This window comes from Tympanuchus pallidicinctus, unplaced genomic scaffold (assembly GCF_026119805.1).
Source record: "Tympanuchus pallidicinctus isolate F22 unplaced genomic scaffold, pur_lepc_1.0 scaffold26, whole genome shotgun sequence".
NCBI lineage: Eukaryota > Metazoa > Chordata > Aves > Galliformes > Phasianidae > Tympanuchus > Tympanuchus pallidicinctus.
Genome location: NW_026294743.1, coordinates 3,216,281 through 3,232,120, shown reverse-complemented (window position 1 = coordinate 3,232,120; position 15,840 = coordinate 3,216,281).

Sequence of the window (15,840 nt, the reverse complement as noted above, 5' to 3'; positions counted from 1 at the left end):
TAGAAATTACTTGGGTTTTGGTTTTTGGGTTTTTTTTTTTGTTGTTTTTTTTGTTTTTTGTTTTAAATTTTATCTCTTTGAAGTCCACAGAGATTTGTTTGTTTGTCTTTTAACCCAAGCAGCTACAGTGAAGGAAAAAAAAGCAGAGAAAAAATTAAAAGAGCAGCATGCAATTCCTTTGTCCTATGCTGCTACAGCAGAAGGCAAAAATTCCTGATACTTTGCTAAATAATAAAGGCTGACATATAATATAGGAGCTCATCAATGTAAAACAACATAGATGTTAATGTGAACAGGGTTGAACAGGGAACCAAGATAGTGTACAATAATTTTCACATCAGGTGATTTATTCTGCAAATGGAAATGACAGTAGCTGAGCAAAGTCTATAAGTCTAGAGGTTGCTTCGAGTTCCCATCAATCAGGAAATAAAATAAGAATGAATTTTAAACATAGCCATTAACATGCAACTAATGAAAAGGAGAAAGATATGCAGCGCTCATTACGATACCGAGTTTTTCTTAAGCATTTCTTTTTAATGTACCAAAGCCTGAAATATTTCCAAAGTGCACTGAACTTCAGAGCGACTTTACATAACAGCTTGATTGGCAACTAGAACATGCTCTGCTTTTCAAAGAGCTCAGATGGGGCGGGCAGCAGCGGGGGGGTTAATGTGTGGGAGGGTAACTTTTCAAACTATGTTCTGTTCCATGATCCTGTTTAGATCATTTGGACATGCAGAGTTTAGAAAATAACATTTACATGCTTCACTGTCTACGTGCTGAAAAAACTTTTTTGAGCAGGAAGGACAGCTGAATCAAAGATTGGTGTGTCTATTTACACGCTGTCAGCTGAATCTTTGTTCGCTGTCCTATTTTGCGTTGGCTTTTTTGGTGCAATCTAGGACATTTTTTAGCACAACATTGACAGAAAAGAGTACAAGACAAAAATAAAACAAAGAAAAAAGACAACAGAACAGAAAATAGAGGAAATAAAAAAGTAAGCACCAGCTAGGGTCAGATAGGCTTACACCACAGTTTTAAAAGCTCCTTCAGCCAGCTCTACCAGTAATCCTAATTCCTTACCTGCAATATAACTTATCCTTTAGCTATTATAGTCCTCCTGAGCAAAGACAGATAATCATGTTGAATTGTGACAAATTATACAGTGGTTTTGAGATGTGAGCAAGCACTCACAAGGGAGTAGGGCAAGACCACTTAAATCAGTTTCATTTGTGACTTAATATTGTGGGTTAAAACTTGTGTGACCTTTGCCAAAGACATCTCTATATGTGCAAGAGAAAAATCAAGTCCCAGGTCTCAAAAGATTCCTAGCAGTAAGATATATAGTTTCTGACAGGTCACCCAAGGCATAGCCTGAACTTAATCATGGAATTCTTAGTGATGGATTAAGTACCACTTTAACCACAATAACAATAAATTAAAATCTCTCAGTGAAAAAAATGTAGGACTGTATAAAAGTTAGGATTTCACTCATAGCAGTGGAATAGCTAGTGTTTAACATCTTCATACACATTTTCCATACTAGAAAAAGTAAAAAACATTCTGAGACAGATCATATAGAGTATCCTTCCTGAAAGTGGAATGCTCAAAAGATCTCCAATGCTTGAGATTTCAAGTGATGCAGTTACCAGAAGAAGCTGAGAGAAGCACAACTCCCTTCTCCTTCTGGCTATTATAAGCCAGATTGTTAACCTTATCCTCAGACAAAACTTGTGTTGATCTCACTGGGAGATTGGCTTGAGTGAGAACAGCAATATTAAACTCTACCAGCAGACTGAACCAGCAACACCACTTCAAAAACTTTAAAAAATGAAAGCCATACAAATTTACTTGTTTTGTCCAGATGTATGAGCATAACATAAAACATTTCCTAAGCCTCTGTAATATAAGGATAGCTACAGATCTAAACTTGGCTGCTTTCAAAACACCCTTACTTGTAACGAGCAAATATAGTGCAAATACTCTAAGGTCAAATTTTCTGTCCAGAACATGGAATAAGCATGTGAGCCCAGGAAAGGATAACAACATGTGTAAGGGAGTGGAAGAAAGGTTTTCACTAGGCAAGCAGAAAGAAAATTATTTTGCACTGTGTCTAAAAGGTTCAGGTGAGGGAGGAAAGATCAATTCCCCCCTTTCCTCACCTTATCCCTCTGTCCAAGAGCCATACCAGGGAGAGAATATTGCTCAACTGAAGCTACAATACTGTTCAGCTTCGTCATTCCCAAAACACTAAAATTCACAAAGAAATGAGGAAATGGTTAAATTCTTAAAAATAGGTGATACTAGCAGCATAGTACTAGGACTTGTCCTCAAATGTGATTAAGAACATATGAAAATGCTTGAGATAACGGGGGTAAGAGCTTGCAACACTCAGAAAAGCTGCATTGATTCCCTTTTAACAGCATTAGCTTATATTTCCAATAAATGTAAGCCTCAAGGTACTTAAATGGAAGAAAAGCATCTGACAGTTTGTTCTGAATTAGTTTCTTTTGTACCAGTGAGTATCATCATCAGCAAAACACAGTCATACAAATCCCAGGAGACAGATGCTGCCTTAAGTAAATAGAAGTCTTCTGTCCGAAACGATCAATTATCATGAACAGTGTAGGTGCATGAAAACTGCCGTCTTCATGCAGTGCAAACCAACCAACTCGATACATTCTATAAGATAAAACAACATATAAGCATCTCTCATATCAGTAAAGGCTGAGAGCTGACACTGTTTAGTTAAGAGGAGACAAGGTTCAGGGAGATCTCATCAGTGCATACGAATATCGGAATGGAGGAAACAGAGCCAAATGCTACTACAACTATATGCATAGGCTCATACAGGTTTCTAGTCTGCAGTGGTAGGTTAGGACTTGATAAAACAATTTAATTGTTCCCTAGATACTTGTCAAAAGATAGAAAATGTTTTGAGAAATGTTTCTTCAAAAATGCAATTGGATTCATTCAGTATCTACAAATATGAATGTGGACCAGATTCTTCGACTCCTCTTCCAGAGTAAAATCAGTATATACTAATGTTCCAACTTTTTGATCACATTGACATAAGAAGTGCTCACTGAAAGGACAACAGATTGTTCTTTCGAAATGCTAAAATTAAAATAGTGTACCAGTTGGTCAAGTATTTCGCTAGAGAAAAAATACGTTAAATAAGCCATCCCCCTGAAATTATCATGAGAATTCCTGCTGGTATAAAACATGATTGCATAACTGTTTATTTATCAGTAGGTGCACTGCCACAAACTAAAGAAACAGTTTCTGCTGAATCTAGTTGGAATTGTTGCCGTTGTATCTCCTCTCCTATTTAAAATCTCTTTACCTAAGATGATATACATTTTGAGCTTTGGAATATATTTGTAAAGCTAGTAGTTGTGGTAACAAGATGAAGTTTACATGTCTGTCCACATCAGCACCATGTACTCAAGATGGATTTCAGCTGCCAAAAAGGTCAATCCAAACTGCTTGCACAAACCTGTCTTTATGCTCCTGTTTATTATGCTCCCATGTAGTAGATGTCTCGTGCACTAAAACAGTGCAGCCATATGTCAACATCTCTCTGGTGGTTCTGAATGTTCTAAACAAGAGCGAGGGTGCACTGAACCTCCCATGTAAACTTTATACAACAGATTCAGCAGAACTGTAATTATTTACAAAATGATGGCATGAGAAATCTCTGGATTTATATCTCACTTTAAAGTAACAGGGATTGTGTCCACATAATTCTTGAGTTCATGGTAGGTTTTTAATTTACTTTCTTGTTTTTGCTATGGTACAATACACCTCATCACACTTTAAAAATCAATGTCATTATTTAAAGTTATTGATTTCTTTCTAATAAACTTTTTTTTTTTTAAGGCACAGTATTTAATTATAAATGAACCTGTATGCTGAATTATTGGCACTGCCTGACATTTGTGTGTTGGAATGCACTTACTCCCTGGATAGAACAGAGAAAGAAGATGACGAGAGAACAGAATTCACTCACCTGCAAGTAACTACAAAGCATAATTGATAGATAAACTCCATCATATTCAGTTTCCAAGTTTCTCTCAAAGCATGATATATGTCAATTTCTCAACTGAATAAACGAATGACTATGCCTTTTGCTTTACTGTTTATAGACAAATGGAACAGAACTATAGTCAGGCCTACCTGAAACAAACTATACTCTTTGATTCTTACTTCAGTAGATATCATTTTTATCGACAATTCACCAGCTTTTCCATGCTATGAATTCAAAATTGGCCCTCCTTGTGACTGCAACTGTTGTCTGTTTGAAAAGTACTTTTTCTCTCTCCCCAAACAGTACGTGTACAATCAAGCTGTTTTTTACAGTAAGGAAATACAACACCATGGTTTCTGACTTACCTGTGCCTCTTCTGCAGATAGCCACAATGTTTACGAGCATTTCCTTCAACTGTTTTTTTAGTTACTTTAACATTTTCATATGCGATTAATAAATATTTTTAACCATTCCTATGTAATGTAGGAACTTAACGTATATTAAATTATCCTTACTCTATGCACAAAAGTCTTCAGTTGTTTTTGTTGCAAAGCTACTATATAACAAAATAATGATTATTTCTAATATGGCACTTCTTATCTGAAGGTCTCCAATAATTGAATATAATGAAGTATTTATTATTTCTAGTTCAGGACAAGCAAACAGTGTTAAATGGCTCCTCCAGAGTCCAGGGCTTATGGCTGTCTGCTCTAGCCACTCTCCTACTACAGTTTGTTATTTCTCAATGCTGGTGGGCCTCTTGCTTGACTTTAGGACAGATAAATAATGTAATTAAACAATTAAGATGGTTTTCCTTAAATGATCAATTAAGACAGAATTCTAAGTATGCTTCTGCATTCAGAATTTAGCTTATTTTCTATCCCCTTCTGCATATCAAAGACAAGACAGCTAGGTTAAACCCTGAAACTGCAGCACTTCTGATAATTTTATGGATTACCCTAAGCTTGTATGAGTGTTTTGGGATGAGCGTTGTTTTCTTAGGAGATGGGAAAACTTACAGATATCCAGTGCACCCAACATCATTTTTACAATAAGAAAGTACAGCAAAAAATAAATGTTATCCTATATGTTACTTTTCTCAATAGCTGGTAAATCTAATAAGTTCTAGAGTTGTGATGTCCAAGCATCCAAACTCTTCTGAAATAACTTTTGTAGGCTTACACAGAACACTGTTAATTAGATTTAGACTGAGACAATAAAAACCAAAGCTAACAATACCACCGTTACCATACCTGCCATACTACTGAAATAATTACCAGGCAGTAATTGAGCTGATAGTCATAGAGAGGCTACAGGAATGTTGTGATATGTAAATAAAACTAGCATGCTTAAAACATGCTTCTTCTCTAAGGAGATATTATTGCAGATATTATAATTTAATTACGAAGGAATAATATTTAAATAAAAGATTACCCACTTAAAATTAAGTTTTCTCTCCAAGCTTTTCCCTCTCGGTTTTAAGTCACTTTGTTTAGATCCTTTGCAGAACTGGTCCCTTTCTTTACTATTTTCATTCTGTATCATAAGCATTCAGTGTTATTACAGACATCATGGTATCAAACTCCAGATAGGATGAGGTTTTAGGGGGAAAAATTAGACTATTTAAAGCAATTATAACTTTCCACTTGATAGTTTAACATTCTACAATCATTACTGAGTCTGCAGCATAGTTAACCTGTTCTAGTGAGACAAACATGTCTTTTCTAATGTTTACTGAGATATTGTAAATTACTTAACGTACAGCAGAGTACGTTTTTCTCAGTTAATCTAGATCTGATCCCTGAGGGGCTATTTATTACATATGTATACAACCTGTCTGTAGAAGTGAAGTTAATGTAATATGACACAAGTAGCACACATTGTTTAAATGTGTTCCAGAAAGTTAGCAAATTTACTTAAAAGAATACTTACATGCTCTTCTGCCTGGAAAACAATGAAGAAAAGGATTCTAAATATTAAACACTGCTGTTCACTGTAGGTGGCCAATTAATACACTGTATCCAAGCTGGAACAAATCCTTCAAATATATACATAAAGCATATAATCTCTTATCTACTTAGGCATTATCAAATTTTTAACAAATCCTAGTAACTTCAAACACAGCTTTAATGGGATGTGGTACTAAAACATGCAAAGTAAAGAGCAGAGTTTTTAAGAACATAATCTGTTTTAGAATGTTTCAAGAGAACTGCTTTGAAATGCAATTATAATCTTAACCCATGAGTAAATGCATGCCATCTAACAGAATTATGTTACATGAATTTATATAGAAAGAGATAGCCTTGTGTTTCCTAACACCCATCACAATCTGAAAATTGGGATTTAGACAGAAGATCTTGAGTTGGTTCTAAAAAGCACCTATGTTAGAACACAGGAGCACATTTACGGCTGTAAGTTTTATTTGATGAGGAGAATTTGCTTGATAGAAAAATCCAGCAGGATTTTACCACTATTCTGGGCTTGACAAATAGTTGAAACATACTTTAACACAACTTTTGCATCTTCATCTTACTGGCCTAAAATTAACACAATGCATCTTTGTCTCAGGGCACATAAAAGTCAGCATATGAGTTGCTGCTTCTTAAGTGTCTCAACTTTCCCTTACACACAAAGTCTTTTAAAAAAGACCACATTTCCAGTTTCCTTTGTGTACGCAGAATACACGTTTTCCACACTGGTCTGGTCTCTTTTTGTTCTCATTTACAGTTGCCTTGTCTGTATGATTGACACAAATTAGATCTATTTTGAAAACAGCAACACGGGTTCAAAATCTCTGCTATTGCTTCAAATACAAAGCGACAAATTGTTTCAGGTCAGTATGTTCTGTAGATATAGGTACAGTTCATACTTGCTGCCTTTAATTCTGAGACAAGAATCACTACCTGGCACATAAAATTTACTATGTTTTCACAAAGCATATTGCAATTGTTAATTAAGAAAAGAAATGACTATATGCAAGCGATGCAAGTCTTGTACTTTAATACAGTAAGTAAAGCTTTAGTCAATTTATAGACCACCCTGTTAAAGTACATCAGTGAACTCAGTGAAGATGCTTTTTCTAGTACTTTGATGTCAAAAGAAGAAATCAAAAGCAGTGGGGTTTGACCATATATAGTGACTGTGTAAGGCATGCTTTTGATCTTTGTTCAGTGAACAGCCATGGTGTGGTCAGATGCAATAAAAGGACATGGGAATCAAACTGAAATTTAGAGAGAGTTTAGGCAATCCTGGAAAGACTACTTAGCTACTAGCAAATACAATCAAAATCTAGCAAATACAATCAAATCAAATACAATCAATTTAGCTTTCATTTTTCAGACTGCTGAGTGCCTTCCTTGCTGCATCCATGCCTGTCTTTACACATATTAATTACCGCAGAGGAATTCTGACAACGCAGTTAGTTGATCTAGATCAGGTTCCACAAAAAAAGCAGTAGTGGCTACACTTTCTTCTTGTGTTTTGTTTACCAGCAAAATAAAAGTATGTGTATGCACAGAGGAGCAACAACAAACATTGTTCTGAAGCTGTTCTTGAAACGTCAAGATTTCAAGGTTTCTGTTTGAAGACCAGAATATGACAGGAAAAGGTGAGAAACTACTGTTTTAAGACATGTTTCACAGAGACACAGAATTGCTGGAAGGGAGCTGTGTAGATCAAGTCCAACACCCATGCTAATGCAACTTCCCTAAAGAAGGTCATGCAGGTAGGTGACCAGACAGGTCTTGAATATCTCTAGAGAAGGGAAGTCCACAACCATGCTGGGCAGGTTATTCCAGCGCTGCTGACAGTACAGAAGTTCTTGCTTGTATTAGTATGCAACTTCCTATATTCCAGTTTCTGCTTATACACTGTTTCTAAAACAATGCATGTATTTTATGAGAGAAAAAACGAACGAGTGCATAAACAAGATGATTCTACCACTTGTAAGGTCCTAGGGTCTCCCCATTTCCAGTTGAAGGCTTAATCATGAAGTCAACTTTCATGTATTTGTTTCAGATAGTTTACCTACAGTAACTGAGATTCAAAAGAACAATTGTAGACTGCCACTTTATCACTCCAAGTCAGTTACAGACAATACTCACAGCAGAAGATATATTTGAGTCATCTAAAGTGGCAGTTGGACTCCACATTTCCCATGCAGACTGAGCACTAGTATGCGTATAAGCATGTAATTGTTTCTGAGGTGTTTATGATTACTGGAAACATTTTCAAAAAAAAGAAACAAACAAACTTAACTCTACTCTGTAAAGATTTAGAAGTTATACTGGGGGAGGAACATCTGCAAAATTTTAACAGAAGGAAGTGGTTCTCTCTTAAACATCTTAAGGCAGGATTCAACATTCACCTCTGCCTTCACCGCTCTCTACTGAATCCTGGATAGAGATGCTCAGTAGTTTTGATGCGTACCAGGGCCTTCCTATCCCTAATACAAAACATTACTGTTTTAAGTTTACTGTGCTGGCCAGATTTATAAAACTACACATTCCAGAACACCAAAATGTCAGGATGGAGTTGTAAGCTCTGGCCTCGTTTTAGATCTGGCCCTTAGTATGGAATGACATTACTTGTACCTTAGTATCTCTGTGTTTTTTGAAACACAGCACGTCCTGTTTAGATTTGTAAGTGCCAAACACTTGCATTCCCTATATACTTCCTGGTTTTAGCACTACTTTTTCCTAATAAGTAGTCTTCTGAATAGTAGAGGAAGAGGAGCTTAAAATGAAACCACTCATTTCCTCTTCAAACAAATCAGTAAGCTGTTTTAGTTTTGTTTGTTGTTTTTTTTTCCAGTTTTTGCTAGGATTACACTACTTGTTCCATCATGTACTACCCAAGATGATTACGTGTACTATATTTATTGCAATACTGTTTTTCCTAGTTTTCTATATCTACAGTAGTTCCTGTTCTAAAGGGATTATGGTGAATGAACAGAAATAATTCCTTTTGTAGTTAGTAGAAAGATCTAAATCCCAGTGAGTTCAGCTGAAAAACAGCCCCCTTCCACATCAATGGAAGATTACAAATAAACTCAGGTATGATACTGTAAATCCTTAGTCATGCTCCCAGTAAAGACACCTTGGGTTCTGCTAACCCCAAAAATATGTTTATGTGAAAATCTTTTTTCATAATTTAAGTACTGTAATCATATAAGTTTATGAGCCAGCATTTTCTTAGCACTGTTTGAATCTTTGCATCAATGACACACGCAATAAGAACTATTTTATCAAAATCCTAAGACATTACCAGGATGTTTTCCTTTGAAGAAATCCAAATAAAATGTAAGTACTTCTTATATACACACACACACACACGTATATATATATATAAGAAATGGAGACCCTAAAGAAAAAGATAAAGCAACTTCCTTGAATCACACAAGCTAGAAGTACGTTACTGGCACACAGTAAACAAATAAAATTACCCTGTCTGACCTCATGAGTAACACTGGCCAAAGATTCTCCAGAGTTTAGCATAAAGCATATATTCTAGAAACATAATATTAGGATACAAGTAAGAATCAGTAGTATACTATAAAAATGACCAGTAACAATCTATCACAGATGTTCTGTTTGTGCAGTGTTCCAAAGGTTAAAAGCTTCTCTACTCAAAATAAACCTTTGTTGAAGTCAAGATTTTTCTAGCTATCAGTTGTACTGACTTCTAACTTCTGCTAAAATTAAGAGCTCTTCATTAGAAGATTTAAGCTCCATTCATATAGATACTTACATGGACAAAAAGGCAAGAATAGAATTTCAGTTTTCTGTCCGATTGGCAATAAGCCACTGTCACTGTAGTCCCTCAGGACATCCTCCCACATCTATAGCTAAGTATAGTTTTACATTCACTTTTGAAAACAACACATCATACAAAATACTTTTTTTGTAAAACAGACGACACATGGAAAGCACAACATATCTTGGCAACAAATGCCTATGGATTGCTTTGAAGGTAGAAGGTAAAATTTTTTAAAAAGGCATCTTACCTCAACTTCTTTGTGACCCTTTATCTTCGTCAATTTACGTTCCTTCAATTATTGCTATACTGCAAACGATCACCTGAACAGAGATTTATTTGCAGATTAAATGCTTGCTATTAACTGTAAAAACTACAAGAATCTGCCTTTTACTTAAACAAGAAAAAGATTTTACATTTTCCAGTTGTGCTATACAATCTCTCCTCCGCACCCCCCCCCAAAAAAAGAATATTTGCTAGTAAATCTCTGGCCTGTATAGGCTACTGTATGACCTGATAGGAAGCCACTTCACTGCAACTTTTATCCCAGCTTCTTTCTTTAGATGTGGCTAGAGGAAGAACATCAACTGTCATCAGTTCCACCTGATGCAAGTTCCCTACATCCCTACATCCTAGATCTAGATCCCTGGATCCATCAATGCTAGAAACATGAAGAATAAAACTGAATAATCTGTTCTTTGTAGCATAGCTTAGGAAGCAAAATTTCTGCATCTAAATGAATAACTTAGGTTCACATTTTATGTTAACATCGAATCTATTTATTTAATAAATGCATATTGCTATAACTTTGTTGCTAATGGATATTCACATGGAACTTGGTTTGAAAGTTTTCAGAAAACAAAATTTTGACAGATTTCCTGAAGGCAGTAAAAAGAGGAGGCTATCCTGCTTCATAGTGGAGAAGAGACTAAATTTACACTTCAACTGCCACCTTTCTTAATTTTTTTGATGTGATCTTCAGCTTCAGAAAGTACAGAGGAAACAACAAGCATCCAAGAATTGCAGTTATCCTCAAAAAATCCAATACACATACTCATGCAATTTACTATGTACTTTTCACATTTACATTTTTTATTTTTTTCCTATATAGGCATAGACTATCCACTGATTACAAAATTAGAAAGAGTTTAAAATAATAAAAGTAGAATCTATGTCTGTTTGGTGTTCTGCCAGTACTTACTCTACATACTTTATATAACACAGGCCACTTAAATATACATTTTCAATGTACACATTCACCTTACTTAAATCACATTAGAACTGAACATAAGTTGCATTCCACAGAGAGACAGATTAATAAAGGTGAAAAGAAGATCATGTTTCTCCAGTTAGCTTCTTGTCAACTCTGTAGGTCTAGATGATATCAAGACGCTTTAGAGAGAAACAAGCACTCCAGCTAAATAATCAGCAAGATATTTATTTTATCAAAATCTGCACTCACAAAGTGATTTAAAACTTCACCACACAGAACAAATACCTAGGTCCTTATGGGTTTGTTTTTCTTTGTTTTCATTTTCTAGGAGTAATAAAGACCTTGGGGCAGGGCATTTCCTTTGGATTAATGACCGGCTGGGGTTAATGGCCAGGAGCTGTTCTTTGGGCCATCAACTTCTCTCAGGCGGTCAATTAATCCCCAGGAAATGCTCTGTGCCTCAATCATTATTGCTTAATTTCAGTGCAAACAAACTACTGTGGCAGATAGCATGCTGTATGCGATCCCTTAAGCACAAGGAACAGAGATTCAGTTAATTTAATCAATTGTTTACACTACGGTCTATTTTCTGTCGCAAGAGGAAATCACAGATTTTTTGACTCTTATATGAAATCTGTTGGTTGGTCTCATTATAATTTAATAGATTTTCTGCGTGAGTTATTTGTTTTGTCACATAAGTTGTCATTGTTATTAATGATAAGCTGGATGGCTATTGCTCACTTTATTTCCTGGCACAATTTAAATGAATGCCCTAAACATCATTTACAAAATCCATTTACCAATAACATTGTTACTTCATCTTACATCTGAGCTTATTAAATTTTACAAGATACCTCATTTGACACATCCTGACATTTACTGGACAGTTTCAGGAGTGCCACAGAGTTATTAAATTATCAACAGTAAAATACAACATGGACTTTTTCCAGGCTTGTGCTACACAAATATTTACGAGAGCACTGAATTTTGTTATTTCTCTAGTCTACTTGATAATCCCCTGATTAGACGTCCCAGTGCTTGGTGGAGCCAAAGAAAAACTGTAAATAGTCAAAAGCAATGCAACCTATTTGTTTTTAATGGCTAACTTTACAATAGTTTGACTTAAGAAAAGTATTTCATCAAACTGGCCAACCTCATTGATTTCTCAGCTTTGGGAATGTCTCAAAAGGATTCAAAAAAATTATTAGTTGTAATTGAAATCTACTTTTACTACAGCTTTAAATACTGAAAACCTCAGCAGTGTAGATGCTAGTAATTGTGGTGCTTATCCTCTGTCTTTCGTATGAAAAATAGAGTTAAAACCTCAAATGTAGGCAATAGGTGGGTGACTATGGTCAAAAGCATTTATTCTTTTCTAAACCTTTACTCTTAATTCAGATACTGGTTCAAAGACAATACCATCCTGAAATGCATACCCTGGAGTTTAAACTACTGTTTTCATGCACCTGGTGTATTCTTTACAGTTAGATGCATTCACCATGAAATTCCACCATGGTATGCAAAGCATCCAGAACATCTATCCTGTAAATATTCACAGCCTTACACTGTTGTGCTAGGCACCTTGATGACTATTTCTCTGAATCCAAGAGAGAGATTAGGCTGTAAAGACAGTGACAGAAAAAGAAGTGGAGTTATAAAAATTCATCATCTTTACTGCATAGAAGTCAAAGTATAAAACCTAAGCAGATATCTAGGTTGCATTTCCAAACAAGTTTATCTACATCAGCTAAGATACATGAGTTCCTAAAGAGAAAATACGGAATGCTTTTTTATTATACTCTACTACTGCTACATGTCTGGAAGGCACTCTAGTGGTGTGCAGGTTTCCTGTGAAGAGCATAGGATGAAATGCTAACAAACCTGAACTGAAGGTAATGGAGCAAGGTGGTCTATTGCATCATCTGTTCTGTTTGCATTTTTTCTCCAAAATACAGGGTATGTCTGAAGTTGGTTTTTATATGGTTCTGCAGTTTACAAGGATGTTTCAACTTATTCTTTTCTTTCATACGGGAAAAAATTATCTCCAGAAAGGATTCACATATTTGTCCAGACTACAACAGTTACTGGAACACACACATTTCTATATAAAAAAATAGTTTGATAATACATTACATGGAAGAAAGTAGCTAAGTTTAAAAGTTACGGCAGCACTCAAAGCAAAGAGCTTTGCGGGAGCATAAGTAGTACACAACAGGTTTAAAAAAAAAAAAAGAAAAGCACCAAATATATTTCAAATATGACATTTTAATCTAAAAAATATGAACAACTGGCTGAATGAAGTCACCCAGGTCATACTAAGCATACAGATGTCAGGTATTGGAAAATACTATTGTACTTTGATTCTCTGAACAAGAATTTCCAGCCTTTTCCTGCATGGCTTTGCTTTCAAGTATAAGCAGACCACATTCATTAAAACCAGATGCTTCTGTCTCTTTGCTCCATTTCAGTTATCAATATCATGTTTGAAAGATTCAAAATATTTTAATAAAAATTTGACTGTGTTAGCGATCAGATCAGGTGAGGCTGGGTTACGATGCCAAATTCCGCAGGTATTCTGGCAAAAAGAAAAGAAAAATCCAGATAATTCAAACCGTACTCTCCTCATGTCTTTAAAAGTTTTTAAATTACTTGTGCATTCTGGAGCAAAAAAAGCAAACAAATACAAACATCATCAAGCCCAAACAAAAGCTAAAACCCAAGGTAATAAGAAAAAATGCCATCTGACAACACACTCGGGGACTTTTTGTCAGCTGGATGGAGTACTAGCCATGATTTTACCCCGTTTTCTTCTTCTGTGGGAGGCCTGGAGAAAACTACAGAATACACTGACTTTGTTTCTGTTTCACTAGTGCTTGCTGTTCTAAGGGGGTCTATTTTCTGCTTCCTGCATGTTATTCCAATGACTGAAATGGAGGTGGTCCAGAAGATCACATGTTCAACATCTGGATGCTCAGTTTGCAGCCCAAGTGAATTCTCATATTCTGATATCTACTAGGCTCCAGGGTTTGTGCCAAAGTTCAGAAATCAGTGCCCCAGTTTAAGTTATTATCATTACGGAAGCTTTAATGGATTAGTGTTCTACATTTCCTTTGTTTGGGCAGATACACACAGTATGGCACTCGGCATCAATCCCATGTGCTGCATTTTGATCTTTCCATTTCTCAGATTTCTTATGATTTACCAGGTAACAGCTGCAATATTATTCTCAAACATTCCATTGCTGGCAGTTGCTAGATATGACTCTGTAGCCTGTTTAGATCTCATTACTTTCCTATTTACCGGTTTTTCCTCTTTCTGCTGGTGCTTTTCTAAAGAGCAAGTTTTCTCCCTTCTAAGTATTTCACAGATGCCTGTATTGAGAATCACTCCTTCATTTCTTTTATATTAGTGTTTCTTCCTCATTAAAAAGTTAAGCTGCTTGTGCAAGAAGCTGCTGACCTCCAGCAGCACCACAAATCACTGGATTATTTCTGCTTCATGGTGAACACTTGCTTCCATAACAGAACAGCTCCAAGGGAGAGCCAGTTGTTGGTGGAAGTGATAACAGCTGAGTCCTGACACTAGTGGATTAAACAGTAAAAATACCTGTTTTACTCAGGCTAAAACTCTGTTTCGGAACTGTAATAAAAACAGAGCAAGGATGGGGCTGAAGATATATTTTTGCGAGGAAACATGAAAGTTTGTCCTAAAAGTTCTAATTCTTCAAACGGCACGTCTATTTCACCTCTCCTCATCCCACCCTCCTCAAAATTATATGTAATGGATCTTTCACTGAGATTATGAGTGGATGGATGTTCTAACAAGGTCTTATCTCTGATGCTCTTTTTATTTATTGTTGTCTATTTATTTATTTCTGTCTATTTTTAAAGCAAAGCCATTCAACTCAGACAAGGATAAACAGGCAGCAGCAAGAGTAAATTTTGTGATCCTATGAGACAAATTTCCTAAAAATTTTACAAGGTTACAATACTTCAAAAAATATCTCTCTTAGATACATCCAAAGATATTCTATATTCATTTGCTTAGATCTCAAGATGTTTAAATATATATACGTCAAACTGAATAGGAATGCAATGCTCATAAATAAACAATACTTAGGTAAGTTAAAGGAAACAAGTCTGTTTCAGTCTTCTTCAGGTCTCATCTTTGATAAGTCACTTTGAAATCATCAGATATCTCCATATCCTCCAAAAAGTATTGAAAATATTACACTGATACAGCTATACTGACAGGTTCCAAAATTTGGCAGATAAGCAAAACAGTGTTAATTCACAGACTTTTGTCTCATGAGTCACGAAATTTTTTGTCAGTAATACAGTCCTAATCCCTCTGCATTCCTATCTACCAAATCACAGTTAAATACTGTTAAAAACAGAAGACTGTACCACAGAGAAACAAACTGGAGGGCCCCACTGCAATCAAGAATCAGAAGAAACACATCTGACGCAATTGCAAACAAGTATTCTGTATGATCAACTCTATGTTTACATGTGACCCACACTAAAATGACTGGAACTCTAGATGTAGAAGAATGTGCAACAAATTGTAAGTACTTCAAAAGACACAAATTATACTTTGTATACAAATACAGTTTGAAAGAAATTGACTTTTTTTTTTTTTACAGAAAAGTTGAATTACTTTCTATTATTTCAGTTTTGTCGTACACTGGCCACTGTAGTGTCTATAAAAAAATGGTGACGATTCTTGTTTTATTTTCCTATAGTTCTACCAGTTGTGACATTCTTTTTCCAGATGTAAATTTTGCCCAGGCTGAGAAAGCGAACTACGATGATTTGTTCAAGGATTTAGAAACAGCCAGAAG